At 44.2% G+C, this 25,941-nt stretch overlaps 27 non-coding genes across 27 annotated transcripts; all 27 read left to right on the top strand.

The window, feature by feature from the left end:
- The first annotated feature begins 809 nt into the window (after nt 1-809).
- TRNAS-UGA (transfer RNA serine (anticodon UGA)) lies at nt 810-891 on the top strand. Its single transcript has one exon. It is a non-coding gene; the product is annotated as a tRNA-Ser (tRNA).
- A 544-nt stretch (nt 892-1,435) lies between these two features.
- Nucleotides 1,436-1,517, top strand: TRNAS-CGA (transfer RNA serine (anticodon CGA)). The gene has a single exon. It is a non-coding gene; the product is annotated as a tRNA-Ser (tRNA).
- A 541-nt stretch (nt 1,518-2,058) lies between these two features.
- On the top strand, nt 2,059-2,140 carry TRNAS-CGA (transfer RNA serine (anticodon CGA)). Its single transcript has one exon. It is a non-coding gene; the product is annotated as a tRNA-Ser (tRNA).
- Nucleotides 2,141-3,307: 1,167 nt separating this feature from the next.
- On the top strand, nt 3,308-3,389 carry TRNAS-UGA (transfer RNA serine (anticodon UGA)). Its single transcript has one exon. It is a non-coding gene; the product is annotated as a tRNA-Ser (tRNA).
- Nucleotides 3,390-3,932: 543 nt separating this feature from the next.
- On the top strand, nt 3,933-4,014 carry TRNAS-UGA (transfer RNA serine (anticodon UGA)). The gene has a single exon. It is a non-coding gene; the product is annotated as a tRNA-Ser (tRNA).
- A 544-nt stretch (nt 4,015-4,558) lies between these two features.
- On the top strand, nt 4,559-4,640 carry TRNAS-UGA (transfer RNA serine (anticodon UGA)). The gene has a single exon. It is a non-coding gene; the product is annotated as a tRNA-Ser (tRNA).
- Nucleotides 4,641-5,183: 543 nt separating this feature from the next.
- On the top strand, nt 5,184-5,265 carry TRNAS-UGA (transfer RNA serine (anticodon UGA)). The gene has a single exon. It is a non-coding gene; the product is annotated as a tRNA-Ser (tRNA).
- Nucleotides 5,266-6,434: 1,169 nt separating this feature from the next.
- On the top strand, nt 6,435-6,516 carry TRNAS-CGA (transfer RNA serine (anticodon CGA)). Its single transcript has one exon. It is a non-coding gene; the product is annotated as a tRNA-Ser (tRNA).
- A 539-nt stretch (nt 6,517-7,055) lies between these two features.
- Nucleotides 7,056-7,137, top strand: TRNAS-CGA (transfer RNA serine (anticodon CGA)). Its single transcript has one exon. It is a non-coding gene; the product is annotated as a tRNA-Ser (tRNA).
- A 544-nt stretch (nt 7,138-7,681) lies between these two features.
- TRNAS-CGA (transfer RNA serine (anticodon CGA)) lies at nt 7,682-7,763 on the top strand. The gene has a single exon. It is a non-coding gene; the product is annotated as a tRNA-Ser (tRNA).
- Nucleotides 7,764-8,930: 1,167 nt separating this feature from the next.
- TRNAL-CAA (transfer RNA leucine (anticodon CAA)) lies at nt 8,931-9,012 on the top strand. The gene has a single exon. It is a non-coding gene; the product is annotated as a tRNA-Leu (tRNA).
- Nucleotides 9,013-10,178: 1,166 nt separating this feature from the next.
- Nucleotides 10,179-10,260, top strand: TRNAS-UGA (transfer RNA serine (anticodon UGA)). Its single transcript has one exon. It is a non-coding gene; the product is annotated as a tRNA-Ser (tRNA).
- A 543-nt stretch (nt 10,261-10,803) lies between these two features.
- TRNAS-UGA (transfer RNA serine (anticodon UGA)) lies at nt 10,804-10,885 on the top strand. The gene has a single exon. It is a non-coding gene; the product is annotated as a tRNA-Ser (tRNA).
- Nucleotides 10,886-11,428: 543 nt separating this feature from the next.
- On the top strand, nt 11,429-11,510 carry TRNAS-CGA (transfer RNA serine (anticodon CGA)). Its single transcript has one exon. It is a non-coding gene; the product is annotated as a tRNA-Ser (tRNA).
- Nucleotides 11,511-12,677: 1,167 nt separating this feature from the next.
- Nucleotides 12,678-12,759, top strand: TRNAS-UGA (transfer RNA serine (anticodon UGA)). The gene has a single exon. It is a non-coding gene; the product is annotated as a tRNA-Ser (tRNA).
- A 543-nt stretch (nt 12,760-13,302) lies between these two features.
- TRNAS-UGA (transfer RNA serine (anticodon UGA)) lies at nt 13,303-13,384 on the top strand. Its single transcript has one exon. It is a non-coding gene; the product is annotated as a tRNA-Ser (tRNA).
- Nucleotides 13,385-13,928: 544 nt separating this feature from the next.
- Nucleotides 13,929-14,010, top strand: TRNAS-CGA (transfer RNA serine (anticodon CGA)). Its single transcript has one exon. It is a non-coding gene; the product is annotated as a tRNA-Ser (tRNA).
- A 539-nt stretch (nt 14,011-14,549) lies between these two features.
- Nucleotides 14,550-14,631, top strand: TRNAS-CGA (transfer RNA serine (anticodon CGA)). The gene has a single exon. It is a non-coding gene; the product is annotated as a tRNA-Ser (tRNA).
- Nucleotides 14,632-15,175: 544 nt separating this feature from the next.
- On the top strand, nt 15,176-15,257 carry TRNAS-CGA (transfer RNA serine (anticodon CGA)). The gene has a single exon. It is a non-coding gene; the product is annotated as a tRNA-Ser (tRNA).
- Nucleotides 15,258-16,424: 1,167 nt separating this feature from the next.
- TRNAL-CAA (transfer RNA leucine (anticodon CAA)) lies at nt 16,425-16,506 on the top strand. The gene has a single exon. It is a non-coding gene; the product is annotated as a tRNA-Leu (tRNA).
- A 3,363-nt stretch (nt 16,507-19,869) lies between these two features.
- Nucleotides 19,870-19,951, top strand: TRNAS-CGA (transfer RNA serine (anticodon CGA)). Its single transcript has one exon. It is a non-coding gene; the product is annotated as a tRNA-Ser (tRNA).
- Nucleotides 19,952-20,493: 542 nt separating this feature from the next.
- TRNAS-CGA (transfer RNA serine (anticodon CGA)) lies at nt 20,494-20,575 on the top strand. Its single transcript has one exon. It is a non-coding gene; the product is annotated as a tRNA-Ser (tRNA).
- Nucleotides 20,576-21,742: 1,167 nt separating this feature from the next.
- On the top strand, nt 21,743-21,824 carry TRNAS-UGA (transfer RNA serine (anticodon UGA)). The gene has a single exon. It is a non-coding gene; the product is annotated as a tRNA-Ser (tRNA).
- A 543-nt stretch (nt 21,825-22,367) lies between these two features.
- Nucleotides 22,368-22,449, top strand: TRNAS-UGA (transfer RNA serine (anticodon UGA)). Its single transcript has one exon. It is a non-coding gene; the product is annotated as a tRNA-Ser (tRNA).
- A 543-nt stretch (nt 22,450-22,992) lies between these two features.
- TRNAS-CGA (transfer RNA serine (anticodon CGA)) lies at nt 22,993-23,074 on the top strand. Its single transcript has one exon. It is a non-coding gene; the product is annotated as a tRNA-Ser (tRNA).
- Nucleotides 23,075-24,865: 1,791 nt separating this feature from the next.
- TRNAS-UGA (transfer RNA serine (anticodon UGA)) lies at nt 24,866-24,947 on the top strand. The gene has a single exon. It is a non-coding gene; the product is annotated as a tRNA-Ser (tRNA).
- Nucleotides 24,948-25,491: 544 nt separating this feature from the next.
- On the top strand, nt 25,492-25,573 carry TRNAS-UGA (transfer RNA serine (anticodon UGA)). Its single transcript has one exon. It is a non-coding gene; the product is annotated as a tRNA-Ser (tRNA).
- Nucleotides 25,574-25,941: the final 368 nt, after the last annotated feature.

Here is a 25,941-nt window from a genome sequence, read left to right as displayed (position 1 = left end):
TCACTCACTTTGAGTGATGCGTATTGCTATTTTTATTAATTGTATGAAATCATGCAAAATAAGTGAGGACAACAGGGCACTGCTGGTACGTGCCCCGTCCTTCTGTTACTTTATTTTTTATGTCTCGGCCTGACGTGAGTAGTGCATGGCTAGTATACGACAACTGTGACATCATACTCACGCAGCTGCGATGGCCGAGTGGTTAAGGCGTTGGACTTGAAATCCAATGGGGTTTCCCTGTGTAGATTTGAATCCTGCTTGCAGTGGCATGAGATTTTGCATGAACACCATTTGGTTTAGTTAAGTAAATGTTCACTTCTCATTACGCAATCCTCATCAAGTCACAGAGTTAAACTGCAAAAACTCAAACTAGATGTAAACATTGAGACAATTTCCACACTCAGGAAGTGTTTTAGAGAGCAGGTGGCTCGGAAGGGTTCGTAGTCTGGACCTGTCCTGCCTGATCTAGACAAGTCATGAAAAGAGTACTTTTTTTTATGAAGCGTGTCTTGTTTAAGCTTTTGGACTCTTTCTGAGTACACTTAAGGGCCCGTTGCCACCGCCGTAATATAGGGAAACGAGAATAGAAATGTGCAGTGATTGGTTACCGCTCATCGGTGCCCTGTCACTCACTTTGAGTGATGCGTATTGCTATTTTTATGAATTGTCTGAAAGCATGCAAAATAAGTGAGGACAACAGGGCACTGCTGGTACGTGCCCCGTCCTTCTGTTACTTTATTTTTTATGTCTCGGCCTGACGTGAGTAGTGCATGGCTCGTATACGACAACTGTGACATCATACTCACGCAGCTGCGATGGCCGAGTGGTTAAGGCGTTGGACTTGAAATCCAATGGGGTTTCCCCGCGTAGGTTCGAATCCTGCTTGCAGCGTCATGAGATTTTGCATGAACACCATTTGGTTTAGTTAAGTAAATGTTTACTTCTTGTTACGCAATCCTCATCAAGTCACAGAGTTAAACGGCAAAAACTCAAACTAGATGTAAACATTGAGACAATTTCCACACCCAGGAAGTGTTTTAGAGAGCAGGTGCCTCGGAAGAGTTCGTAGTCTGGACCTGTCCTGCATGATCTAGACAAGTCATGAAAAGAGTAATTATTTTTTTGTGAAGCGTGTCTTGTTTAGGCTTTTGGACTCTTTCTTAATACACTTAAGGGCCCGTTACCACCGCTGTAATATAGGGAAAAGAGGGTAGAAATGCGCAATGATTGATTACCACTCATCTGTGCCCTTTCACTCACTTTGAGTGATGCATGTTGCTATTTTTATTAATTTTATGAAAGCATGCAAAATAAGTGAGGACAACAGGGCACTGCTGGTACGTGCCCCGTCCTTCTGTTACTTTATTTTTTGGTCTCGGCCTGACATGAGCAGAGTATGGCTCGTATACGACAACAGTGACATCATACTCATGCAGCTGCGATGGCCGAGTGGTTAAGGCGTTGGACTCGAAATCCAATGGGGTTTCCCTGCGCAGGTTCGAATCCTGCTTGCAGCGTAGTGTGATTTTGCATGAACACCATTTGGTTTAGTTAAGGAAATGTTCACTTCTTGTTCGCAATCCTCATCAAGTCACAGAGTTAAATGGAAAAAACTCAAACTAGATGTAAACATTGAGACAATTTCCACACCCAGGAAGTGTTTTAGAGAGCTGGTGGCTCGGAAGGGTTTGTAGTCTGGACCTGTCCTGCCTGATCTAGACAAGTCATGAAAAGAGTACTTTTTTTATGATGCATGTCTTGTTTAGGCTTTTGGACTCTTTCATAGTATACTTAAGGGCCTGTTACCACCGCCGTAATATAGGGAAAAGTGGGTAGAAACATGCAGTGATTGATTACCACTCATCTGTGCCCTTTCACTCACTTTGAGTGATGCATGTTGCTATTTTTATTAATTGTATGAAAGCATGCAAAATAAGCGCGGACAACAGGGCACTGCTGGTACGTGCCCCGTCCTTCCGTTACTTTATTTTTTTGGTCTCCGCCTGACATGAGCAGAGCATGGCTCGTATACGACAACAGTGACATCATACTCAAGCAGCTGCGATGGCCGAGTGGTTAAGGCGTTGGACTCGAAATCCAATGGGGTTTCCCTGCGCAGGTTCGAATCCTGCTTGCAGCGTAGTATGATTTTGCATGAACACCATTTGGTTTAGTTAAGGAAATGTTCACTTCTCGTTACGCAATCCTCATCAAGTCACAGAGTTAAATGGCAAAAACTCAAACTAGATGTAAACATTAAAACAATTTCCACACCTAGGAAGTGTTTTAGAGATCAGGTGGCTCGGAAGGGTTTGTAGTCTGGACCTATCCTGCCTGATCTAGACAAGTTACGAAATGAGTAATTTTTTTTATGAAGCGTGTCTTGTTTAGGCTTTTGGACTCTTTCTGAGTACACTTAAGGGCCCGTTGCCACCGCCGTAATATATAGAAACGAGGGTAGAAATGTGCAGTGATTGATTACCGCTCATCTGTGCCCTGTCACTCATTTTGAGTGATGCATATTGCTATTTTTATTAATTGTATGAAAGTATGCGAAATAAGTGAGGACAACAGGGCACTGCTGGTATGTGCCCCGTCCTTCCGTTACTTTATTTTTTAGGTCTCGACCTGACATGAGTAGCGCATGGCTCGTGTACGACAACAGTGACATCATACTCACGCAGCTGCGATGGCCGAGTGGTTAAGGCGTTGGACTTGAAATCCAATGGGGTTTCTCCGCGTAGGTTTGAATCCTGCTTGCAGCGGCATGAGATTTTGCATGAACACAATTTGGTTTAGTTAAGTAAATGTTCACTTCTCATTACGCAATCCTCATCAAGTCACAGAGTTAAACTGCAAAAACTCATACTAGATTTAAACATTGAGACAATTTCCACACTCAGGAAGTGTTTTAGAGAGCAGGTGGCTCGGAAGGGTTCGTAGTCTGGACCTGTCCTGCCTGATCTAGACAAGTCATGAAAAGAGTACTTTTTTTATGAAGCGTGTCTTGTTTAAGCTTTTGGACTCTTTCTGAGTACACTTAAGGGCCCGTTGCCACCGCCGTAATATAGGGAAACGAGGATAGAAATGTGCAGTGATTGATTACCGCTCATCGGTGCCCTGTCACTCACTTTGAGTGATGCGTATTGCTATTTTTATTAATTGTCTCAAAGCATGCAAAATAAGTGAGGACAACAGGGCACTGCTGGTACGTGCCCCGTCCTTCTGTTACTTTATTTTTTATGTCTCGGCCTGACGTGAGTAGTGCATGGCTCGTATACGACAACTGTGACATCATATTCACGCAGCTGCGATGGCCGAGTGGTTAAGGCGTTGGACTTGAAATCCAATGGGGTTTCCCCGCGTAGGTTCGAATCCTGCTTGTAGCGTCATGAGATTTTGCATGAACACCATTTGGTTTAGTTAAGGAAATGTTCACTTCTCGTTACGCAATCCTCATCATGTCACAGAGTTAAATGGCAAAAACTCAAACTAGATGTAAACATTGAGACAATTTCCACACCCAGGAAGTGTTTTAGAGAGCAGGTGGCTCGGAAGGGTTCGTAGTCTGGACCTGTCCTGCCTGATCTAGACAAGTCATGAAAAGAGTACTTTTTTTTATGAAGCGTGTCTTGTTTAAGCTTTTGGACTCTTTCTGAGTACACTTAAGGGCCCGTTGCCACCGCCGTAATATAGGGAAACGAGGATAGAAATGTGCAGTGATTGATTACCGCTCATCGGTGCCCTGTCACTCACTTTGAGTGATGCGTATTGCTATTTTTATTAATTGTATGAAAGCATGCCAAATAAGTGAGGACAACAGGGCACTGCTGGTACGTGTCCCGTCCTTCTGTTACTTTATTTTTTATGTCTCGGCCTGACGTGAGTAGTGCATGGCTCGTATACGACAACTGTGACATCATACTCACGCAGCTGCGATGGCCGAGTGGTTAAGGTGTTGGACTTGAAATCCAATGGGGTTTCCCCGCGTAGGTTCGAATCCTGCTTGCAGCGTCATGAGATTTTGCATGAACACCATTTGGTTTAGTTAAGTAAATGTTTACTTCTTGTTACGCAATCCTCATCAAGTCACAGAGTTAAACGGCAAAAACTCAAACTAGATGTAAACATTGAAACAATTTCCACACCTAGGAAGTGTTTTAGAGAGCAGGTGGCTCGGAAGGGTTTGTAGTCTGGACCTATCCTGCCTGATCTAGACAAGTTACGAAATGAGTAATTTTTTTTTATGAAGCGTGTCTTGTTTAGGCTTTTGGACTCTTTCTGAGTACACTTAAGGGCCCGTTGCCACCGCCGTAATATATGGAAACGAGGGTAGAAATGTGCAGTGATTGATTACCGCTCATCTGTGCCCTGTCACTCATTTTGAGTGATGCATATTGCTATTTTTATTAATTGTATGAAAGTATGCGAAATAAGTGAGGACAACAGGGCACTGCTGGTATGTGCCCCGTCCTTCCGTTACTTTATTTTTTAGGTCTCGACCTGACATGAGTAGCGCATGGCTCGTATACGACAACAGTGACATTATACTCACGCAGCTGCGATGGCCGAGTGATTAAGGCGTTGGACTTGAAATCCAATGGGGTTTCCCCACGTAGGTTCGAATCCTGCTTGCAGCGGCATGAGACTTTGCATGAACACCATTTGGTTAAATTAAGTAAATGTTCACTTCTCATTACGCAATCCTCATCAAGTCACATAGTTAAACTGCAAAAACTCATACTAGATGTAAACATTGAGACAATTTCCACACCCAGGAAGTGTTTTAGAGAGCAGGTGCCTCGGAAGGGTTCGTAGTCTGGACCTGTCCTACCTGATCTAGACAAGTCATGAAAAGAGTACTTTTTTTTATGAAGCGTGTCTTGTTTAAGCTTTTGGACTCTTTCTGAGTACACTTAAGGGCCCGTTGCCACCGCCGTAATATAGGGAAACGAGGATAGAAATGTGCAGTGATTGATTACCGCTCATCGGTGCCCTGTCACTCACTTTGAGTGATGCGTATTGCTATTTTTATTAATTGTATGAAAGCATGCAAAATAAGTGAGGACAACAGGGCACTGCTGGTACGTGCCCCGTCCTTCTGTTACTTTATTTTTTATGTCTCGGCCTGACATGAGTAGTGCATGGCTCGTATACGACAACTGTGACATCATACTCACGCAGCTGCGATGGCCGAGTGGTTAAGGCGTTGGACTTGAAATCCAATGGGGTTTCCCCGCGTAGGTTCGAATCCTGCTTGCAGCGTCTTGAGATTTTGCATGAACACCATTTGGTTTAGTTAACTAAATGTTTACTTCTTGTTACGCAATCCTCATCAAGTCACAGAGTTAAACGGCAAAAACTCAAACTAGATGTAAACATTGAGACAATTTCCACACCCAGGAAGTGTTTTAGAGAGCAGGTGGCGCGGAAGGGTTCGTAGTCTGGACCTGTCCTACCTGATCTAGACAAGTCATGAAAAGAGTACTTTTTTTTATGAAGCGTGTCTTGTTTAAGCTTTTGGACTCTTTCTGAGTACACTTAAGGGCACGTTGCCACCGCCGTAATATAGGGAAACGAGGATAGAAATGTGCAGTGATTGATTACCGCTCATCGGTGCCCTGTCACTCACTTTGAGTGATGCGTATTGCTATTTTTATTAATTGTATGAAAGCATGCAAAATAAGTGAGGACAACAGGGCACTGCTGGTACGTGCCCCGTCCTTCTGTTACTTTATTTTTTATGTCTCGGCCTGACGTGAGTAGTGCATGGCTAATATACGACAACTGTGACATCATACTCACGCAGCTGCGATGGCCGAGAGGTTAAGGCGTTGGACTTGAAATCCAATGGGGTTTCCCTGCGTAAGTTCGAATTCTGCTTGCAGCGTCATGAGATTTTGCATGAACACCATTTGGTTTAGTTAACTAAATGTTTACTTCTTGTTACGCAATCCTCATCAAGTCACAGAGTTAAACGGCAAAAACTCAAACTAGATGTAAACATTGAGAAAATTTCCACACCCAGGAAGTGTTTTAGAGAGCAGGTGCCTCGGAAGGGTTCGTAGTCTGGACCTGTCCAGCATGATCTAGACAAGTCATGAAAAGAGTAATTATTTTTTTATGAAGCGTGTCTTGTTTAGGCTTTTGGACTCTTTCTTAGTACACTTAAGGGCCCGTTACCACCGCCGTAATATAGGGAAAAGAGGGTAGAAATGCGCAATGATTGATTACCACTCATCTGTGCCTTTTCACTCACTTTGAGTGATGCATGTTGCTATTTTTATTAATTGTATGAAAGCATGCAAAATAAGTGAGGACAACAGGGCACTGCTGGTACGTGCCCCGTCCTTCTGTTACTTTATTTTTTGGTCTCGGCCTGACATGAGCAGAGTATGGCTCGTATACGACAACAGTGACATCATACTCATGCAGCTGCGATGGCCGAGTGGTTAAGGCGTTGGACTCGAAATCCAATGGGGTTTCCCTGCGCAGGTTCGAATCCTGCTTGCAGCGTAGTGTAATTTTGCATGAACACCATTTGGTTTAGTTAAGGAAATGTTCACTTCTTGTTCACAATCCTCAAGTTACAGAGTTAAATGGAAAAAACTCAAACTAGATGTAAACATTGAGACAATTTCCACACCCAGGAAGTGTTTTAGAGAGCTGGTGGCTCAGAAGGGTTTGTAGTCTGGACCTGTCCTGCCTGATCTAGACAAGTCATGAAAAGAGTACTTTTTTTTATGATGCATGTCTTGTTTAGGCTTTTGGACTCTTTCTTAGTACACTTAAGGGCCTGTTACCACCGCCGTAATATAGGGAAAAGTGGGTAGAAACATGCAGTGATTGATTACCACTCATCTGTGCCCTTTCACTCACTTTGAGTGATGCATGTTGCTATTTTTCTTAATTGTATGAAAGCATGCAAAATAATGAAGGACAACAGGGCACTGCTGGTACGTGCCCTGTCCTTCCGTTACTTTATTTTTTTGGTCTCCGCCTGACATGAGCAGAGCATGGCTCGTATACGACAACAGTGACATCATACTCATATAGCTGCGATGGCCGAGTGGTTAGGGCGTTGGACTCGAAATCCAATGGGGTTTCCCTGCGCAGGTTCGAATCCTGCTTGCAGCGTAGTGTGATTTTGCATGAACACCATTTGGTTTAGTTAAGGAAATGATCACTTCTCGTTACGCAATCCTCATCAAGTCACAGAGTTAAATGGCAAAAACTCAAACTAGAAGTAAACATTGAGACAATTTCCACACCCAGGAAGTGTTTTAGAGAGCTGGTGGCTCAGAAGGGTTTGTAGTCTGGACCTGTCCTGCCTGATCTAGACAAGTCATGAAAAGAGTACTTTTTTTTTATGATGCATGTCTTGTTTAGGCTTTTGGACTCTTTCTTAGTACACTTAAGGGCCTGTTACCACCGCCGTAATATAGGGAAAAGTGGGTAGAAACATGCAGTGATTGATTACCACTCATCTGTGCCCTTTCACTCACTTTGAGTGATGCATGTTGCTATTTTTATTAATTGTATGAAAGCATGCAAAATAATGAAGGACAACAGGGCACTGCTGGTACGTGCCCCGTCCTTCCGTTACTTTATTTTTTTGGTCTCCGCCTGACATGAGCAGAGCATGGCTCGTATACGACAACAGTGACATCATACTCATATAGCTGCGATGGCCGAGTGGTTAAGGTGTTGGACTCGAAATCCAATGGGGTTTCCCTGCGCAGGTTCGAATCCTGCTTGCAGCGTAGTGTGATTTTGCATGAACACCATTTGGTTTAGTTAAGGAAATGATCACTTCTCGTTACGCAATCCTCATCAAGTCACAGAGTTAAATGGCAAAAACTCAAACTAGATGTAAACATTGAAACAATTTCCACACCTAGGAAGTGTTTTAGAGAGCAGGTGGCTCGGAAGGGTTTGTAGTCTGGACCTATCCTGCCTGATCTAGACAAGTTACGAAATGAGTAATTTTTTTTATGAAGCGTGTCTTGTTTAGGCTTTTGGACTCTTTCTGAGTACACTTAAGGGCCCGTTCCCACCGCCGTAATATATGGAAACGAGGGTAGAAATGTGCAGTGATTGATTACCGCTCATCTGTGCCCTGTCACTCATTTTGAGTGATGCATATTGCTATTTTTATTAATTGTATGAAAGTATGCGAAATAAGTGAGGACAACAGGGCACTGCTGGTATGTGCCCCGTCCTTCCGTTACTTTATTTTTTAGGTCTCGACCTGACATGAGTAGCGCATGGCTCGTATACGACAACAGTGACATCATACTCACGCAGCTGCGATGGCCGAGTGGTTAAGGCGTTGGACTTGAAATCCAATGAGGTTTCCCTGCGTAGGTTTGAATCCTGCTTGCAGCGGCATGAGATTTTGCATGAACACCATTTGGTTTAGTTAAGTAAATGTTCACTTCTCATTACGCAATCCTCATCAAGTCACAGAGTTAAACTGCAAAAACTCAAACTAGATGTAAACATTGAGACAATTTCCACACTCAGGAAGTGTTTTAGAGAGCAGGTGGCTCGATAGGGTTCGTAGTCTGGACCTGTCCTGCCTGATCTAGACAAGTCATGAAAAGAGTACTTTTTTTTATGAAGCGTGTCTTGTTTAAGCTTTTGGACTCTTTCTGAGTACACTTAAGGGCCCGTTGCCACCGCCGTAATATAGGGAAACGAGGATAGAAATCTGCAGTGATTGATTACCGCTCATCGGTGCCCTGTCACTCACTTTGAGTGATGCGTATTGCTATTTTTATTAATTGTCTGAAAGCATGCAAAATAAGTGAGGACAACAGGGCACTGCTGGTACGTGCCCCGTCCTTCTGTTACTTTATTTTTTGGTCTCGGCCTGACATGAGCAGAGTATGGCTCGTATACGACAACAGTGACATTATACTCATGCAGCTGCGATGGCCGAGTGGTTAAGGCGTTGGACTCAAAATCCAATGGGGTTTCCCTGCGCAGGTTCGAATCCTGCTTGCAGGGTAGTGTGATTTTGCATGAACACCATTTGGTTTAGTTAAGGAAATGTTCACTTCTTGTTCGCAATCCTCATCAAGTTACAGAGTTAAATGGAAAAAACTCAAACTAGATGTAAACATTGAGACAATTTCCACACCCAGGAAGTGTTTTAGAGAGCAGGTGCCTCGGAAGGGTTCGTAGTCTGGACCTGTCCTGCATAATCTAGACAAGTCACGAAAAGAGTAATTATTTTTTTTATGAAGCGTGTCTTGTTTAGGCTTTTGGACTCTTAGTACACTTAAAGGCCCGTTGCCACCGCCGTGATATAGGGAAACGAGGATAGAAATGTGCAGTGATTGATTACCGCTCATCGGTGCCCTGTCACTCACTTTGAGTGATGCATATTGCTATTTTTATTAATTGTATGAAAGCATGCAAAATAAGTGAGGACAACAGGGCACTGCTGGTACGTGCCCCGTCCTTCTGTAACTTTATTTTTTATGTCTCGGCCTGACGTGAGTAGTGCATGGCTCGTATACGACAACTGTGCCATCATACTCTCGCAGCTGCGATGGCCGAGTGGTTAAGGCGTTGGACTTGAAATCCATTGGGGTTTCCCCGCGTAGGTTCAAATCCTGCTTGTAGCGTCATGAGATTTTGCATGAACACCATTTGGTTTAGTTAAGGAAATGTTCACTTCTCGTTACGCAATCCTCATCAAGTCACAGAGTTAAATGGCAAAAACTCAAACTAGATGTAAACATTGAGACAATTTCCACACCCAGGGAGTGTTTTAGAGAGCAGGTGGCTCGGAAGGGTTCGTAGTCTGGACCTGTCCTGCCTGATCTAGACAAGTCATGAAAAGAGTACTTTTTTTTATGAAGCGTGTCTTGTTTAAGCTTTTGGACTCTTTCTGAGTACACTTAAGGGCCCGTTGCCAACGCCGTAATATAGGGAAACGAGGATAGAAATGTGCAGTGATTGATTACCGCTCATCGGTGCCCTGTCACTCACTTTGAGTGATGCGTATTGCTATTTTTATTAATTGTATGAAAGCATGCCAAATAAGTGAGGACAACAGGGCACTGCTGGTACGTGTCCCGTCCTTCTGTTACTTTATTTTTTATGTCTCGGCCTGACGTGAGTAGTGCATGGCTCGTATACGACAACTGTGACATCATACTCACGCAGCTGCGATGGCCGAGTGGTTAAGGCGTTGGACTTGAAATCCAATCGGGTTTCCCCACGTAGGTTCGAATCCTGCTTGCAGCGGCATTAGATTTTGCATGAACACCATTTGGTTAAGTTAAGTAAATGTTCACTTCTCATTACGCAATCCTCATCAAGTCACAGAGTTAAACTGCAAAAACTCAAACTAGATGTAAACATTGAGACAATTTCCACACCCAGGAAGTGTTTTAGAGAGCAGGTGCCTCGGAAGGGTTTGTAGTCTGGACCTGTCCTACCTGATCTAGACAAGTCATGAAAAGAGTACTTTTTTTTATGAAGCGTGTCTTGTTTAAGCTTTTGGACTCTTTCTGAGTACACTTAAGGGCCCGTTGCCACCGCCGTGATATAGGGAAACGAGGATAGAAATGTGCAGTGATTGATTACCGCTCATCGGTGCCCTGTCACTCACTTTGAGTGATGCATATTGCTATTTTTATTAATTGTATGAAAGCACGCAAAATAAGTGAGGACAACAGGGCACTGCTGGTACGTGCCCCGTCCTTCTGTAACTTTATTTTTTATGTCTCGGCCTGACGTGAGTAGTGCATGGCTCGTATACGACAACCGTGACATCATACGGACGCAGCTGCGATGGCCGAGTGGTTAAGGCGTTGGACTTGAAATCCAATGGGGTTTCCCCGCGTAGGTTCGAATCCTGCTTGCAGCGTCATGAGATTTTGCATGAACACCATTTGGTTTAGTTAAGTAAATGTTCACTTCTCATTACGCAATCCTCATCAAGTCACAGAGTTAAACGGCAAAAACTCAAACTAGATGTAAACATTGAAACAATTTCCACACCTAGGAAGTGTTTTAGAGAGCTGGTGCCTCGGAAGGGTTTGTAGTCTGGACCTGTCCTGCCTGATCTAGACAAGTCATGAAAAGAGTGCTTTTTTTTATGAAGTGTGTCTTCTTTAAGCTTTTGGACTCTTTCTGAGTACACTTAAGGGCCTGTTGCCACCGCCGTAATATAGGGAAACGAGGATAGAAATGTGCAGTGATTGATTACCACTCATCGGTGCCCTGTCACTCACTTTGAGTGATGCGTATTGCTATTTTTATTAATTGTATGAAAGTATGCGAAATAAGTGAGGACAACAGGGCACTGCTGGTACGTGCCCCGTCCTTCCGTTACTTAATTTTTTTGGTCTCCGCCTGACATGAGCAGAGCATGGCTCGTATACGACAACAGTGACATCATACTCATGCAGCTGCGATGGCCGACTGGTTAAGGCGTTGGACTCGAAATCCAATGGGGTTTCCCTGCGCAGGTTCGAATCCTGCTTGCAGCGTAGTATGATTTTGCATGAACACCATTTGGTTTAGTTAAGGAAATGTTCACTTCTCGTTACGCAATCCTCATCAAGTCACAGAGTTAAATGGCAAAAACTCAAACTAGATGTAAACATTAAAACAATTTCCACACCTAGGAAGTGTTTTAGAGAGCAGGTGGCTCGGAAGGGTTCGTAGTCTGGACCTGTCCTGCCTGATCTAGACAAGTCATGAAAAGAGTACTTTTTTTATGAAGCGTGTCTTGTTTAAGCTTTTGGACTCTTTCTGAGTACACTTAAGGGCCCGTTGCCACCGCCGTAATATAGGGAAACGAGGATAGAAATGTGCAGTGATTGATTACCGCTCATCGGTGCCCTGTCACTCACTTTGAGTGATGCGTATTGCTATTTTTATTAATTGTATCAAAGCATGCAAAATAAGTGAGGACAACAGGGCACTGCTGGTACGTGCCCCGTCCTTCTGTTACTTTATTTTTTATGTCTCGGCCTGACGTGAGTAGTGCATGGCTCGTATACGACAACTGTGCCATCATACTCTCGCAGCTGCGATGGCCGAGTGGTTAAGGCGTTGGACTTGAAATCCATTGGGGTTTCCCCGCGTAGGTTCAAATCCTGCTTGTAGCGTCATGAGATTTTGCATGAACACCATTTGGTTTAGTTAAGGAAATGTTCACTTCTCGTTACGCAATCCTCATCAAGTCACAGAGTTAAATGGCAAAAACTCAAACTAGATGTAAACATTGAGACAATTTCCACACCCAGGGAGTGTTTTAGAGAGCAGGTGGCTCGGAAGGGTTCGTAGTCTGGACCTGTCCTGCCTGATCTAGACAAGTCATGAAAAGAGTACTTTTTTTTATGAAGCGTGTCTTGTTTAAGCTTTTGGACTCTTTCTGAGTACACTTAAGGGCCCGTTGCCAACGCCGTAATATAGGGAAACGAGGATAGAAATGTGCAGTGATTGATTACCGCTCATCGGTGCCCTGTCACTCACTTTGAGTGATGCGTATTGCTATTTTTATTAATTGTATGAAAGCATGCCAAATAAGTGAGGACAACAGGGCACTGCTGGTACGTGTCCCGTCCTTCTGTTACTTTATTTTTTATGTCTCGGCCTGACGTGAGTAGTGCATGGCTCGTATACGACAACTGTGACATCATACTCACGCAGCTGCGATGGCCGAGTGGTTAAGGCGTTGGACTTGAAATCCAATCGGGTTTCCCCACGTAGGTTCGAATCCTGCTTGCAGCGGCATGAGATTTTGCATGAACACCATTTGGTTAAGTTAAGTAAATGTTCACTTCTCATTACGCAATCCTCATCAAGTCACAGAGTTAAACTGCAAAAACTCAAACTAGATGTAAACATTGAGACAATTTCCACACCCAGGAAGTGTTTTAGAGAGCAGGTGCCTCGGAAGGGTTTGTAGTCTGGACCTGTCCTACCTGATCTAGACAAGTCATGAAAAGAGTACTTTTTTTTATGAAGCGTGTCTTGTTTAAGCTTTTGGACTCTTTCTGAGTACACTTAAGGGCCCGTTGCCACCGCCGTGATATAGGGAAACGAGGATAGAAATGTGCAGTGATTGATTACCGCTCATCGGTGCCCTGTCACTCACTTTGAGTGATGCATATTGCTATTTTTATTAATTGTATGAAAGCATGCAAAATAAGTGAGGACAACAGGGCACTGCTGGTACGTGCCCCGTCCTTCTGTAACTTTATTTTTTATGTCTCGGCCTGACGTTAGTAGTGCATGGCTCCTATACGACAACTGTGACATCATACGGACGCAGCTGCGATGGCCGAGTGGTTAAGGCGTTGGACTTGAAATCCAATGGGGTTTCCCTGCGCAGGTTCGAATCCTGCTTGCAGCGTAGTGTGATTTTGCATGAACACCATTTGGTTTAGTTAAGTAAATGTTTACTTCTTGTTACGCAATCCTCATCAAGTCACAGAGTTAAACGGCAAAAACTCAAACTAGATGTAAACATTGAGACAATTTCCACACCCAGGAAGTGTTTTAGAGAGCAGGTGCCTCGGAAGGGTTCGTAGTCTGGACCTGTCCAGCATGATCTAGACAAGTCATGAAAAGAGTAATTATTTTTTTATGAAGCGTGTCTTGTTTAGGCTTTTGGACTCTTTCTTAGTACACTTAAGGGCCCGTTACCACCGCCGTAATATAGGGAAAAGAGGGTAGAAATGCGCAATGATTGATTACCACTCATCTGTGCCTTTTCACTCACTTTGAGTGATGCATGTTGCTATTTTTATTAATTGTATGAAAGCATGCAAAATAAGTGAGGACAACAGGGCACTGCTGGTACGTGCCCCGTCCTTCTGTTACTTTATTTTTTGGTCTCGGCCTGACATGAGCAGAGTATGGCTCGTATACGACAACAGTGACATCATACTCATGCAGCTGCGATGGCCGAGTGGTTAAGGCGTTGGACTCGAAATCCAATGGGGTTTCCCTGCGCAGGTTCGAATCCTGCTTGCAGCGTAGTGTGATTTTGCATGAACACCATTTGGTTTAGTTAAGGAAATGTTCACTTCTTGTTCACAATCCTCAAGTTACAGAGTTAAATGGAAAAAACTCAAACTAGATGTAAACATTGAGACAATTTCCACACCCAGGAAGTGTTTTAGAGAGCTGGTGGCTCAGAAGGGTTTGTAGTCTGGACCTGTCCTGCCTGATCTAGACAAGTCATGAAAAGAGTACTTTTTTTTATAATGCATGTCTTGTTTAGGCTTTTGGACTCTTTCTTAGTACACTTAAGGGCCTGTTACCACCGCCGTAATATAGGGAAAAGTGGGTAGAAACATGCAGTGATTGATTACCACTCATCTGTGCCCTTTCACTCACTTTGAGTGATGCATGTTGCTATTTTTATTAATTGTATGAAAGCATGCAAAATAATGAAGGACAACAGGGCACTGCTGGTACGTGCCCCGTCCTTCCGTTACTTTATTTTTTTGGTCTCCGCCTGACATGAGCAGAGCATGGCTCGTATACGACAACAGTGACATCATACTCATATAGCTGCGATGGCCGAGTGGTTAAGGCGTTGGACTCGAAATCCAATGGGGTTTCCCTGCGCAGATTCGAATCCTGCTTGCAGCGTAGTGTGATTTTGCATGAACACCATTTGGTTTAGTTAAGGAAATGATCACTTCTCGTTACGCAATCCTCATCAAGTCACAGAGTTAAATGGCAAAAACTCAAACTAGAAGTAAACATTGAGACAATTTCCACACCCAGGAAGTGTTTTAGAGAGCTGGTGGCTCAGAAGGGTTTGTAGTCTGGACCTGTCCTGCCTGATCTAGACAAGTCATGAAAAGAGTACTTTTTTTTTATGATGCATGTCTTGTTTAGGCTTTTGGACTCTTTCTTAGTACACTTAAGGGCCTGTTACCACCGCCGTAATATAGGGAAAAGTGGGTAGAAACATGCAGTGATTGATTACCACTCATCTGTGCCCTTTCACTCACTTTGAGTGATGCATGTTGCTATTTTTATTAATTGTATGAAAGCATGCAAAATAATGAAGGACAACAGGGCACTGCTGGTACGTGCCCCGTCCTTCCGTTACTTTATTTTTTTGGTCTCCGCCTGACATGAGCAGAGCATGGCTCGTATACGACAACAGTGACATCATACTCATATAGCTGCGATGGCCGAGTGGTTAAGGTGTTGGACTCGAAATCCAATGGGGTTTCCCTGCGCAGGTTCGAATCCTGCTTGCAGCGTAGTGTGATTTTGCATGAACACCATTTGGTTTAGTTAAGGAAATGATCACTTCTCGTTACGCAATCCTCATCAAGTCACAGAGTTAAATGGCAAAAACTCAAACTAGATGTAAACATTGAAACAATTTCCACACCTAGGAAGTGTTTTAGAGAGCAGGTGGCTCGGAAGGGTTTGTAGTCTGGACCTATCCTGCCTGATCTAGACAAGTTACGAAATGAGTAATTTTTTTTATGAAGCGTGTCTTGTTTAGGCTTTTGGACTCTTTCTGAGTACACTTAAGGGCCCGTTGCCACCGCCGTAATATATGGAAACGAGGGTAGAAATGTGCAGTGATTGATTACCGCTCATCTGTGCCCTGTCACTCATTTTGAGTGATGCATATTGCTATTTTTATTAATTGTATGAAAGTATGCGAAATAAGTGAGGACAACAGGGCACTGCTGGTATGTGCCCCGTCCTTCCGTTACTTTATTTTTTAGGTCTCGACCTGACATGAGTAGCGCATGGCTCGTATACGACAACAGTGACATCATACTCACGCAGCTGCGATGGCCGAGTGGTTAAGGCGTTGGACTTGAAATCCAATGAGGTTTCCCTGCGTAGGTTTGAATCCTGCTTGCAGCGGCATGAGATTTTGCATGAACACCATTTGGTTTAGTTAAGTAAATGTTCACTTCTCATTACGCAATCCTCATCAAGTCACAGAGTTAAACTGCAAAAACTCAAACTAGATGTAAACATTGAGACAATTTCCACACTCAGGAAGTGTTTTAGAGAGCAGGTGGCTCGGAAGGGTTCGTAGTCTGGACCTGTCCTGCCTGATCTAGACAAGTCATGAAAAGAGTACTTTTTTTTATGAAGCGTGTCTTGTTTAAGCTTTTGGACTCTTTCTGAGTACACTTAAGGGCCCGTTGCCACCGCCGTAATATAGGGAAACGAGGATAGAAATCTGCAGTGATTGATTACCGCTCATCGGTGCCCTGTCACTCACTTTGAGTGATGCGTATTGCTATTTTTATTAATTGTCTGAAAGCATGCAAAATAAGTGAGGACAACAGGGCACTGCTGGTACGTGCCCCGTCCTTCTGTTACTTTGTTTTTTGGTCTCGGCCTGACATGAGCAGAGTATGGCTCGTATACGACAACAGTGACATTATACTCATGCAGCTGCGATGGCCGAGTGGTTAAGGCGTTGGACTCAAAATCCAATGGGGTTTCCCTGCGCAGGTTCGAATCCTGCTTGCAGGGTAGTGTGATTTTGCATGAACACCATTTGGTTTAGTTAAGGAAATGTTCACTTCTTGTTCGCAATCCTCATCAAGTTACAGAGTTAAATGGAAAAAACTCAAACTAGATGTAAACATTGAGACAATTTCCACACCCAGGAAGTGTTTTAGAGAGCTGGTGGCTCAGAAGGGTTTGTAGTCTGGACCTGTCCTGCATGATCTAGACAAGTCATGAAAAGAGTACTTTTTTTTATGATGCATGTCTTGTTTAGGCTTTTGGACTCTTTCTTAGTACACTTAAGGGCCTGTTACCACCGCCGTAATATAGGGAAAAGTGGGTAGAAACATGCAGTGATTGATTACCACTCATCTGTGCCCTTTCACTCACTTTGAGTGATGCATGTTGCTATTTTTATTAATGGTATGAAAGCATGCAAAATAAGTGAGGACAACAGGGCACTGCTGGTACATGCCCCGTCCTTCCGTTACTTTATTTTTTTGGTCTCCGCCTGACATGAGCAGAGCATGGCTCGTATACGACAACAGTGACATCATACTCATGCAGCTGCGATGGCCGAGTGGTTAAGGCGTTGGACTCGAAATCCAATGGGGTTTCCCTGCGCACGTTTAAATCCTGCTTTTTTTTTAATTTTATTTTTTTATTTGTTAAGCGCAAACAGCTGCCCCAGCAACGGAGCGTCCCGGCGCTGATCCTAACCAGTACCTGAGGGGGGGGGGGGGGGGGGGAATCAGCAGAGGGGTTAGATGACAGTGAAAAGATGGGTTTTGAGTGCTTTTCGGAAAGCAATCAGATTGGAAAGGGCGCGGATGTGCGGAGGTAGGGAGTTCCAAAGCTTAGCACCTAGGACCTTAAAGGAGCGTCCGCCCTGTCTGCAGAGCTTAGTTCGGGGGACCATCACGAGGTGTTGTCCCAGAGAGCGCAGGTTGCGCTGGGGCGTGTATGGTACCAGGAGTGGGCGCAGGAGTTCAGGGCAGTCCGACTTGAGGATTTTAAATGCCATAGTCAATGTTTTGAATTGGATCCGTGATTCGATTGGCAGCCAGTGCAAATTTCGAATGGTGAGCCTGGCAGAGCACCTGCGTGGGAGCCCTACCACTGCTCTGGCGGCCGAGTTCTGGATTCGCTGCAGTCTTGCTAGTTCAGCTTTGTTTGCCCCCAAGAGCAGGACATTAGCGTAGTCCAGCCGGGCAAGGATCATGGCTTGCATAATGAGTTGGCGGGTCTTTGCGTCAAAAAAACCGAGTATGGGGTAAAGGCTCCTCATGAGACCCACACACGTGGATGCCACTTTCTTGGTGTGGGACTGAAAGCTAAGTGAGGGGTCGAGCCAAACACCAAGGTTTTTGACGACTTCTTTTGGCACGGGGGTGGGGCCAAGCACAGAGGGCCACCAGTGATGGTTCCAGAGGGAGGGGTTTTTTCCCAGGAGGAGGACCTCCGTTTTTCCGGCGTTAAGCTGAAGGCAGTTGAGTGTCATCCATTGTGCGACTGCCGCGAGGCCATCTCTGAATTTGGTTGCTGAGGGTGAGGGACCTTCTGAGAGTGTGATGACCAGCTGTGTGTCATCAGCGTAGTGTGATTTTGCATGAACACCATTTGGTTTAGTTAAGGAAATGTTCACTTCTCGTTACGCAATCCTCATCAAGTCACAGAGTTAAATGGCAAAAACTCAAACTAGATGTAAACATTGAAACAATTTCCACACCTAGGAAGTGTTTTAGAGAGCAGGTGGCTCGGAAGGGTTTGTAGTCTGGACCTATCCTGCCTGATCTAGACAAGTTACGAAATGAGTAATTTTTTTTATGAAGCGTGTCTTGTTTAGGCTTTTGGACTCTTTCTGAGTACACTTAAGGGCCCGTTGCCACCGCCGTAATATATGGAAACGAGGGTAGAAATGTGCAGTGGTTGATTACCGCTCATCTGTGCCCTGTCACTCATTTTGAGTGATGCATATTGCTATTTTTATTAATTGTATGAAAGTATGCGAAATAAGTGAGGACAACAGGGCACTGCTGGTATGTGCCCCGTCCTTCCGTTACTTTATTTTTTAGGTCTCGACCGGACATGAGTAGCGCATGGCTCGTATACGACAACAGTGACATCATACTCACGCAGCTGCGATGGCCGAGTGGTTAAGGCGTTGGACTTGAAATCCAATAGGGTTTCCCCGTGTAGGTTCGAATCCTGCTTGTAGCGTCATGAGATTTTGCATGAACATCATTTGGTTTAGTTAAGGAAATGTTCACTTCTCGTTACGCAATCCTCATCAAGTCACAGAGTTAAATGGCAAAAACTCAAACTAGATGTAAACATCGAGACAATTTCCACACCCAGGAAGTGTTTTAGAGAGCAGGTGGCTCGGAAGGGTTCGTAGTCTGGACCTGTCCTGCCTGATCTAGACAAGTCATGAAAAGAGTACTTTTTTTTATGAAGCTTGTCTTGTTTAAGCTTTTGGACTCTTTCTGAGTACACTTAAGGGCCCGTTGCCACCGCCGTAATATAGGGAAACGAGGATAGAAATGTGCAGTGATTGATTACCGCTCATCGGTGCCCTGTCACTCACTTTGAGTGATGCGTATTGCTATTTTTATTAATTGTATGAAAGCATGCCAAATAAGTGAGGACAACAGGGCACTGCTGGTACGTGTCCCATCCTTCTGTTACTTTATTTTCTATATCTCGGCCTGACGTGAGTAGTGCATGGCTCGTATACGACAACTGTGACATCATACTCACGCAGCTGCGATGGCCGAGTGGTTAAGGAGTTGGACTTGAAATCCAATGGGGTTTCCCTGCGTAGGTTTGAATCCTGCTTGCAGCGGCATGAGATTTTGCATGAACACCATTTGGTTTAGTTAAGTAAATGTTCACTTCTCATTACGCAATCCTCATCAAGTCACAGAGTTAAACTGCAAAAACTCAAACTAGATGTAAACATTGAGACAATTTCCACACTCAGGAAGTGTTTTAGAGAGCAGGTGGCTCGGAAGGGTTCGTAGTCTGGACCTGTCCTGCCTGATCTAGACAAGTCATGAAAAGAGTACTTTTTTTTATGAAGCGTGTCTTGTTTAAGCTTTTGGACTCTTTCTGAGTACACTTAAGGGCCCGTTACCACCGCTGTAATATAGGGAAACGAGGATAGAAATGTGCAGTGATTGATTACCGCTCATCGGTGCCCTTTCACTCACTTTGAGTGATGCATGTTGCTATTTTTATTAATTGTATGAAAGCATGCAAAATAAGTGAGGACAACAGGGCACTGCTGGTACGTGCCCCGTCCTTCTGTTACTTTATTTTTTGGTCTCGGCCTGACATGAGCAGAGTATGGCTCGTATACGACAACAGTGACATCATACTCACGCAGCTGCGATGGCCGAGTGGTTAAGGCGTTGGACTCGAAATCCAATGGGGTTTCCCTGCGCTGGTTCGAATCCTGCTTGCAGCGTCATGAGATTTTGCATGAACACCATTTGGTTTAGTTAAGGAAATGTTCACTTCTTGTTCGCAATCCTCATCAAGTCACAGAGTTAAATGGAAAAAACTCAAACTAGATGTAAACATTGAGACAATTTCCACACCCAGGAAGTGTTTAAGAGAGCTGGTGGCTCGGAAGGGTTTGTAGTCTGGACCTGTCCTGCCTGATCTAGACAAGTCATGAAAAGAGTACTTTTTTTTATGATGCATGTCTTGTTTAGGCTTTTGGACTCTTTCATAGTACACTTAAGGGCCTGTTACCACCGCCGTAATATAGGGAAAAGTGGGTAGAAACATGCAGTGATTGATTACCACTCATCTGTGCCCTTTCACTCACTTTGAGTGATGCATGTTGCTATTTTTATTAATTGTATGAAAGCATGCAAAATAAGCGAGGACAACAGGGCACTGCTGGTACGTGCCCCGTCCTTCCGTTACTTAATTTTTTTGGTCTCCGCCTGACATGAGCAGAGCATGGCTCGTATACGACAACAGTGACATCATACTCATGCAGCTGCGATGGCCGACTGATTAAGGCGTTGGACTCGAAATCCAATGGGGTTTCCCTGCGCAGGTTCGAATCCTGCTTGCAGCGTAGTATGATTTTGCATGAACACCATTTGGTTTAGTTAAGGAAATGTTCACTTCTCGTTACGCAATCCTCATCAAGTCACAGAGTTAAATGGCAAAAACTCAAACTAGATGTAAACATTAAAACAATTTCCACACCTAGGAAGTGTTTTAGAGAGCAGGTGGCTCGGAAGGGTTCGTAGTCTGGACCTGTCCTGCCTGATCTAGACAAGTCATGAAAAGAGTACTTTTTTTATGAAGCGTGTCTTGTTTAAGCTTTTGGACTCTTTCTGAGTACACTTAAGGGCCCGTTGCCACCGCCGTAATATAGGGAAACGAGGATAGAAATGTGCAGTGATTGATTACCGCTCATCGGTGCCCTGTCACTCACTTTGAGTGATGCGTATTGCTATTTTTATTAATTGTATCAAAGCATGCAAAATAAGTGAGGACAACAGGGCACTGCTGGTACGTGCCCCGTCCTTCTGTTACTTTATTTTTTATGTCTCGGCCTGACGTGAGTAGTGCATGGCTCGTATACGACAACTGTGCCATCATACTCTCGCAGCTGCGATGGCCGAGTGGTTAAGGCGTTGCACTTGAAATCCATTGGGGTTTCCCCGCGTAGGTTCAAATCCTGCTTGTAGCGTCATGAGATTTTGCATGAACACCATTTGGTTTAGTTAAGGAAATGTTCACTTCTCGTTACGCAATCCTCATCAAGTCACAGAGTTAAATGGCAAAAACTCAAACTAGATGTAAACATTGAGACAATTTCCACACCCAGGGAGTGTTTTAGAGAGCAGGTGGCTCGGAAGGGTTCGTAGTCTGGACCTGTCCTGCCTGATCTAGACAAGTCATGAAAAGAGTACTTTTTTTTATGAAGCGTGTCTTGTTTAAGCTTTTGGACTCTTTCTGAGTACACTTAAGGGCCCGTTGCCAACGCCGTAATATAGGGAAACGAGGATAGAAATGTGCAGTGATTGATTACCCCTCATCGGTGCCCTGTCACTCACTTTGAGTGATGCGTATTGCTATTTTTATTAATTGTATGAAAGCATGCCAAATAAGTGAGGACAACAGGGCACTGCTGGTACGTGTCCCGTCCTTCTGTTACTTTATTTTTTATGTCTCGGCCTGACGTGAGTAGTGCATGGCTCGTATACGACAACTGTGACATCATACTCACGCAGCTGCGATGGCCGAGTGGTTAAGGCGTTGGACTTGAAATCCAATCGGGTTTCCCCACGTAGGTTCGAATCCTGCTTGCAGCGGCATGAGATTTTGCATGAACACCATTTGGTTAAGTTAAGTAAATGTTCACTTCTCATTACGCAATCCTCATCAAGTCACAGAGTTAAACTGCAAAAACTCAAACTAGATGTAAACATTGAGACAATTTCCACACCCAGGAAGTGTTTTAGAGAGCAGGTGCCTCGGAAGGGTTTGTAGTCTGGACCTGTCCTACCTGATCTAGACAAGTCATGAAAAGAGTACTTTTTTTTATGAAGCGTGTCTTGTTTAAGCTTTTGGACTCTTTCTGAGTACACTTAAGGGCCCGTTGCCACCGCCGTGATATAGGGAAACGAGGATAGAAATGTGCAGTGATTGATTACCGCTCATCGGTGCCCTGTCACTCAATTTGAGTGATGCATATTGCTATTTTTATTAATTGTATGAAAGCACGCAAAATAAGTGAGGACAACAGGGCACTGCTGGTACGTGCCCCGTCCTTCTGTAACTTTATTTTTTATGTCTCGGCCTGACGTGAGTAGTGCATGGCTCGTATACGACAACCGTGACATCATACGGACGCAGCTGCGATGGCCGAGTGGTTAAGGCGTTGGACTTGAAATCCAATGGGGTTTCCCCGCGTAGGTTCGAATCCTGCTTGCAGCGTCATGAGATTTTGCATGAACACCATTTGGTTTAGTTAAGTAAATGTTTACTTCTTGTTACGCAATCCTCATCAAGTCACAGAGTTAAACGGCAAAAACTCAAACTAGATGTAAACATTGAAACAATTTCCACACCTAGGAAGTGTTTTAGAGAGCTGGTGCCTCGGAAGGGTTTGTAGTCTGGACCTGTCCTGCCTGATCTAGACAAGTCATGAAAAGAGTGCTTTTTTTTATGAAGCGTGACTTCTTTAAGCTTTTGGACTCTTTCTGAGTACACTTAAGGGCCTGTTGCCACCGCCGTAATATAGGGAAACGAGGATAGAATTGTGCAGTGATTGATTACCACTCATCGGTGCCCTGTCACTCACTTTGAGTGATGCGTATTGCTATTTTTATTAATTGTATGAAAGTATGCGAAATAAGTGAGGACAACAGGGCACTGCTGGTACGTGCCCCGTCCTTCCGTTACTTAATTTTTTTGGTCTCCGCCTGACATGAGCAGAGCATGGCTCGTATACGACAACAGTGACATCATACTCATGCAGCTGCGATGGCCGACTGGTTAAGGCGTTGGACTCGAAATCCAATGGGGTTTCCCTGCGCAGGTTCGAATCCTGCTTGCAGCGTAGTATGATTTTGCATGAACACCATTTGGTTTAGTTAAGGAAATGTTCACTTCTCGTTACGCAATCCTCATCAAGTCACAGAGTTAAATGGCAAAAACTCAAACTAGATGTAAACATTAAAACAATTTCCACACCTAGGAAGTGTTTTAGAGAGCAGGTGGCTCGGAAGGGTTCGTAGTCTGGACCTGTCCTGCCTGATCTAGACAAGTCATGAAAAGAGTACTTTTTTATGAAGCGTGTCTTGTTTAAGCTTTTGGACTCTTTCTGAGTACACTTAAGGGCCCGTTGCCACCGCCGTAATATAGGGAAACGAGGATAGAAATGTGCAGTGATTGATTACCGCTCATCGGTGCCCTGTCACTCACTTTGAGTGATGCGTATTGCTATTTTTATTAATTGTATCAAAGCATGCAAAATAAGTGAGGACAACAGGGCACTGCTGGTACGTGCCCCGTCCTTCTGTTACTTTATTTTTTATGTCTCGGCCTGACGTGAGTAGTGCATGGCTCGTATACGACAACTGTGCCATCATACTCTCGCAGCTGCGATGGCCGAGTGGTTAAGGCGTTGGACTTGAAATCCATTGGGGTTTCCCCGCGTAGGTTCAAATCCTGCTTGTAGCGTCATGAGATTTTGCATGAACACCATTTGGTTTAGTTAAGGAAATGTTCACTTCTCGTTACGCAATCCTCATCAAGTCACAGAGTTAAATGGCAAAAACTCAAACTAGATGTAAACATTGAGACAATTTCCACACCCAGGGAGTGTTTTAGAGAGCAGGTGGCTCGGAAGGATTCGTAGTCTGGACCTGTCCTGCCTGATCTAGACAAGTCATGAAAAGAGTACTTTTTTTTATGAAGCGTGTCTTGTTTAAGCTTTTGGACTCTTTCTGAGTACACTTAAGGGCCCGTTGCCAACGCCGTAATATAGGGAAACGAGGATAGAAATGTGCAGTGATTGATTACCGCTCATCGGTGCCCTGTCACTCACTTTGAGTGATGCGTATTGCTATTTTTATTAATTGTATGAAAGCATGCCAAATAAGTGAGGACAACAGGGCACTGCTGGTACGTGTCCCGTCCTTCTGTTACTTTATTTTTTATGTCTCGGCCTGACGTGAGTAGTGCATGGCTCGTATACGACAACTGTGACATCATACTCACGCAGCTGCGATGGCCGAGTGGTTAAGGCGTTGGACTTGAAATCCAATCGGGTTTCCCCACGTAGGTTGGAATCCTGCTTGCAGCGGCATGAGATTTTGCATGAACACAATTTGGTTAAGTTAAGTAAATGTTCACTTCTCATTACGCAATCCTCATCAAGTCACAGAGTTAAACTGCAAAAACTCAAACTAGATGTAAACATTGAGACAATTTCCACACCCAGGAAGTGTTTTAGAGAGCAGGTGCCTCGGAAGGGTTTGTAGTCTGGACCTGTCCTACCTGATCTAGACAAGTCATGAAAAGAGTACTTTTTTTTATGAAGCGTGTCTTGTTTAAGCTTTTGGACTCTTTCTGAGTACACTTAAGGGCCCGTTGCCACCGCCGTGATATAGGGAAACGAGGATAGAAATGTGCAGTGATTGATTACCGCTCATCGGTGCCCTGTCACTCACTTTGAGTGATGCATATTGCTATTTTTATTAATTGTATGAAAGCATGCAAAATAAGTGAGGACAACAGGGCACTGCTGGTACGTGCCCCGTCCTTCTGTAACTTTATTTTTTATGTCTCGGCCTGACGTGAGTAGTGCATGGCTCGTATACGACAACTGTGACATCATACGGACGCAGCTGCGATGGCCGAGTGGTTAAGGCGTTGGACTTGAAATCCAATGGGGTTTCCCTGCGCAGGTTCGAATCCTGCTTGCAGCGTAGTGTGATTTTGCATGAACACCATTTGGTTTAGTTAAGTAAATGTTTACTTCTTGTTACGCAATCCTCATCAAGTCACAGAGTTAAACGGCAAAAACTCAAACTAGATGTAAACATTGAAACAATTTCCACACCTAGGAAGTGTTTTAGAGAGCAGGTGGCTCGGAAGGGTTTGTAGTCTGGACCTATCCTGCCTGATCTAGACAAGTTACGAAATGAGTAATTTTTTTTTATGAAGCGTGTCTTGTTTAGGCTTTTGGACTCTTTCCAAGTACACTTAAGGGCCCGTTGCCACCACCGTAATATATGGAAACGAGGGTAGAAATGTGCAGTGATTGATTACCGCTCATCGGTGCCCTGTCACTCACTTTGAGTGATGCGTATTGCTATTTTTATTAATTGTATGAAAGCATGCCAAATAAGTGAGGACAACAGGGCACTGCTGGTACGTGTCCCGTCCTTCTGTTACTTTATTTTTTATGTCTCGGCCTGACGTGAGTAGTGCATGGCTCGTATACGACAACTGGGACATCATACTCACGCAGCTGCGATGGCCGAGTGGTTAAGGCGTTGGACTTGAAATCCAATGGGGTTTCCCCGCGTAGGTTCGAATCCTGCTTGCAGCGTCATGAGATTTTGCATGAACACCATTTGGTTTAGGTAAGTAAATGTTTACTTCTTGTTACGCAATCCTCATCAAGTCACAGAGTTAAACGGCAAAAACTCAAACTAGATGTAAACATTGAAACAATTTCCACACCTAGGAAGTGTTTTAGAGAGCTGGTGGCTCGGAAGGGTTTGTAGTCTGGACCTGTCCTGCCTGATCTAGACAAGTCATGAAAAGAGTACTTTTTTTATGAAGCGTGTCTTCTTTAAGCTTTTGGACTCTTTCTGAGTACACTTAAGGGCCCGTTGCCACCGCCGTAATATAGGGAAACGAGGATAGAAATGTGCAGTGATTGATTACCGCTCATCGGTGCCCTGTCACTCACTT

The sequence above is a fragment of the Lissotriton vulgaris genome, chromosome 11, assembly GCF_964263255.1.
Source record: "Lissotriton vulgaris chromosome 11, aLisVul1.2, whole genome shotgun sequence".
Taxonomy (NCBI): Eukaryota; Metazoa; Chordata; class Amphibia; order Caudata; family Salamandridae; genus Lissotriton; species Lissotriton vulgaris.
The sequence above is the reverse complement of the archived record's forward strand: the minus strand, read 5'-3'. Positions and strand labels throughout refer to the sequence as shown.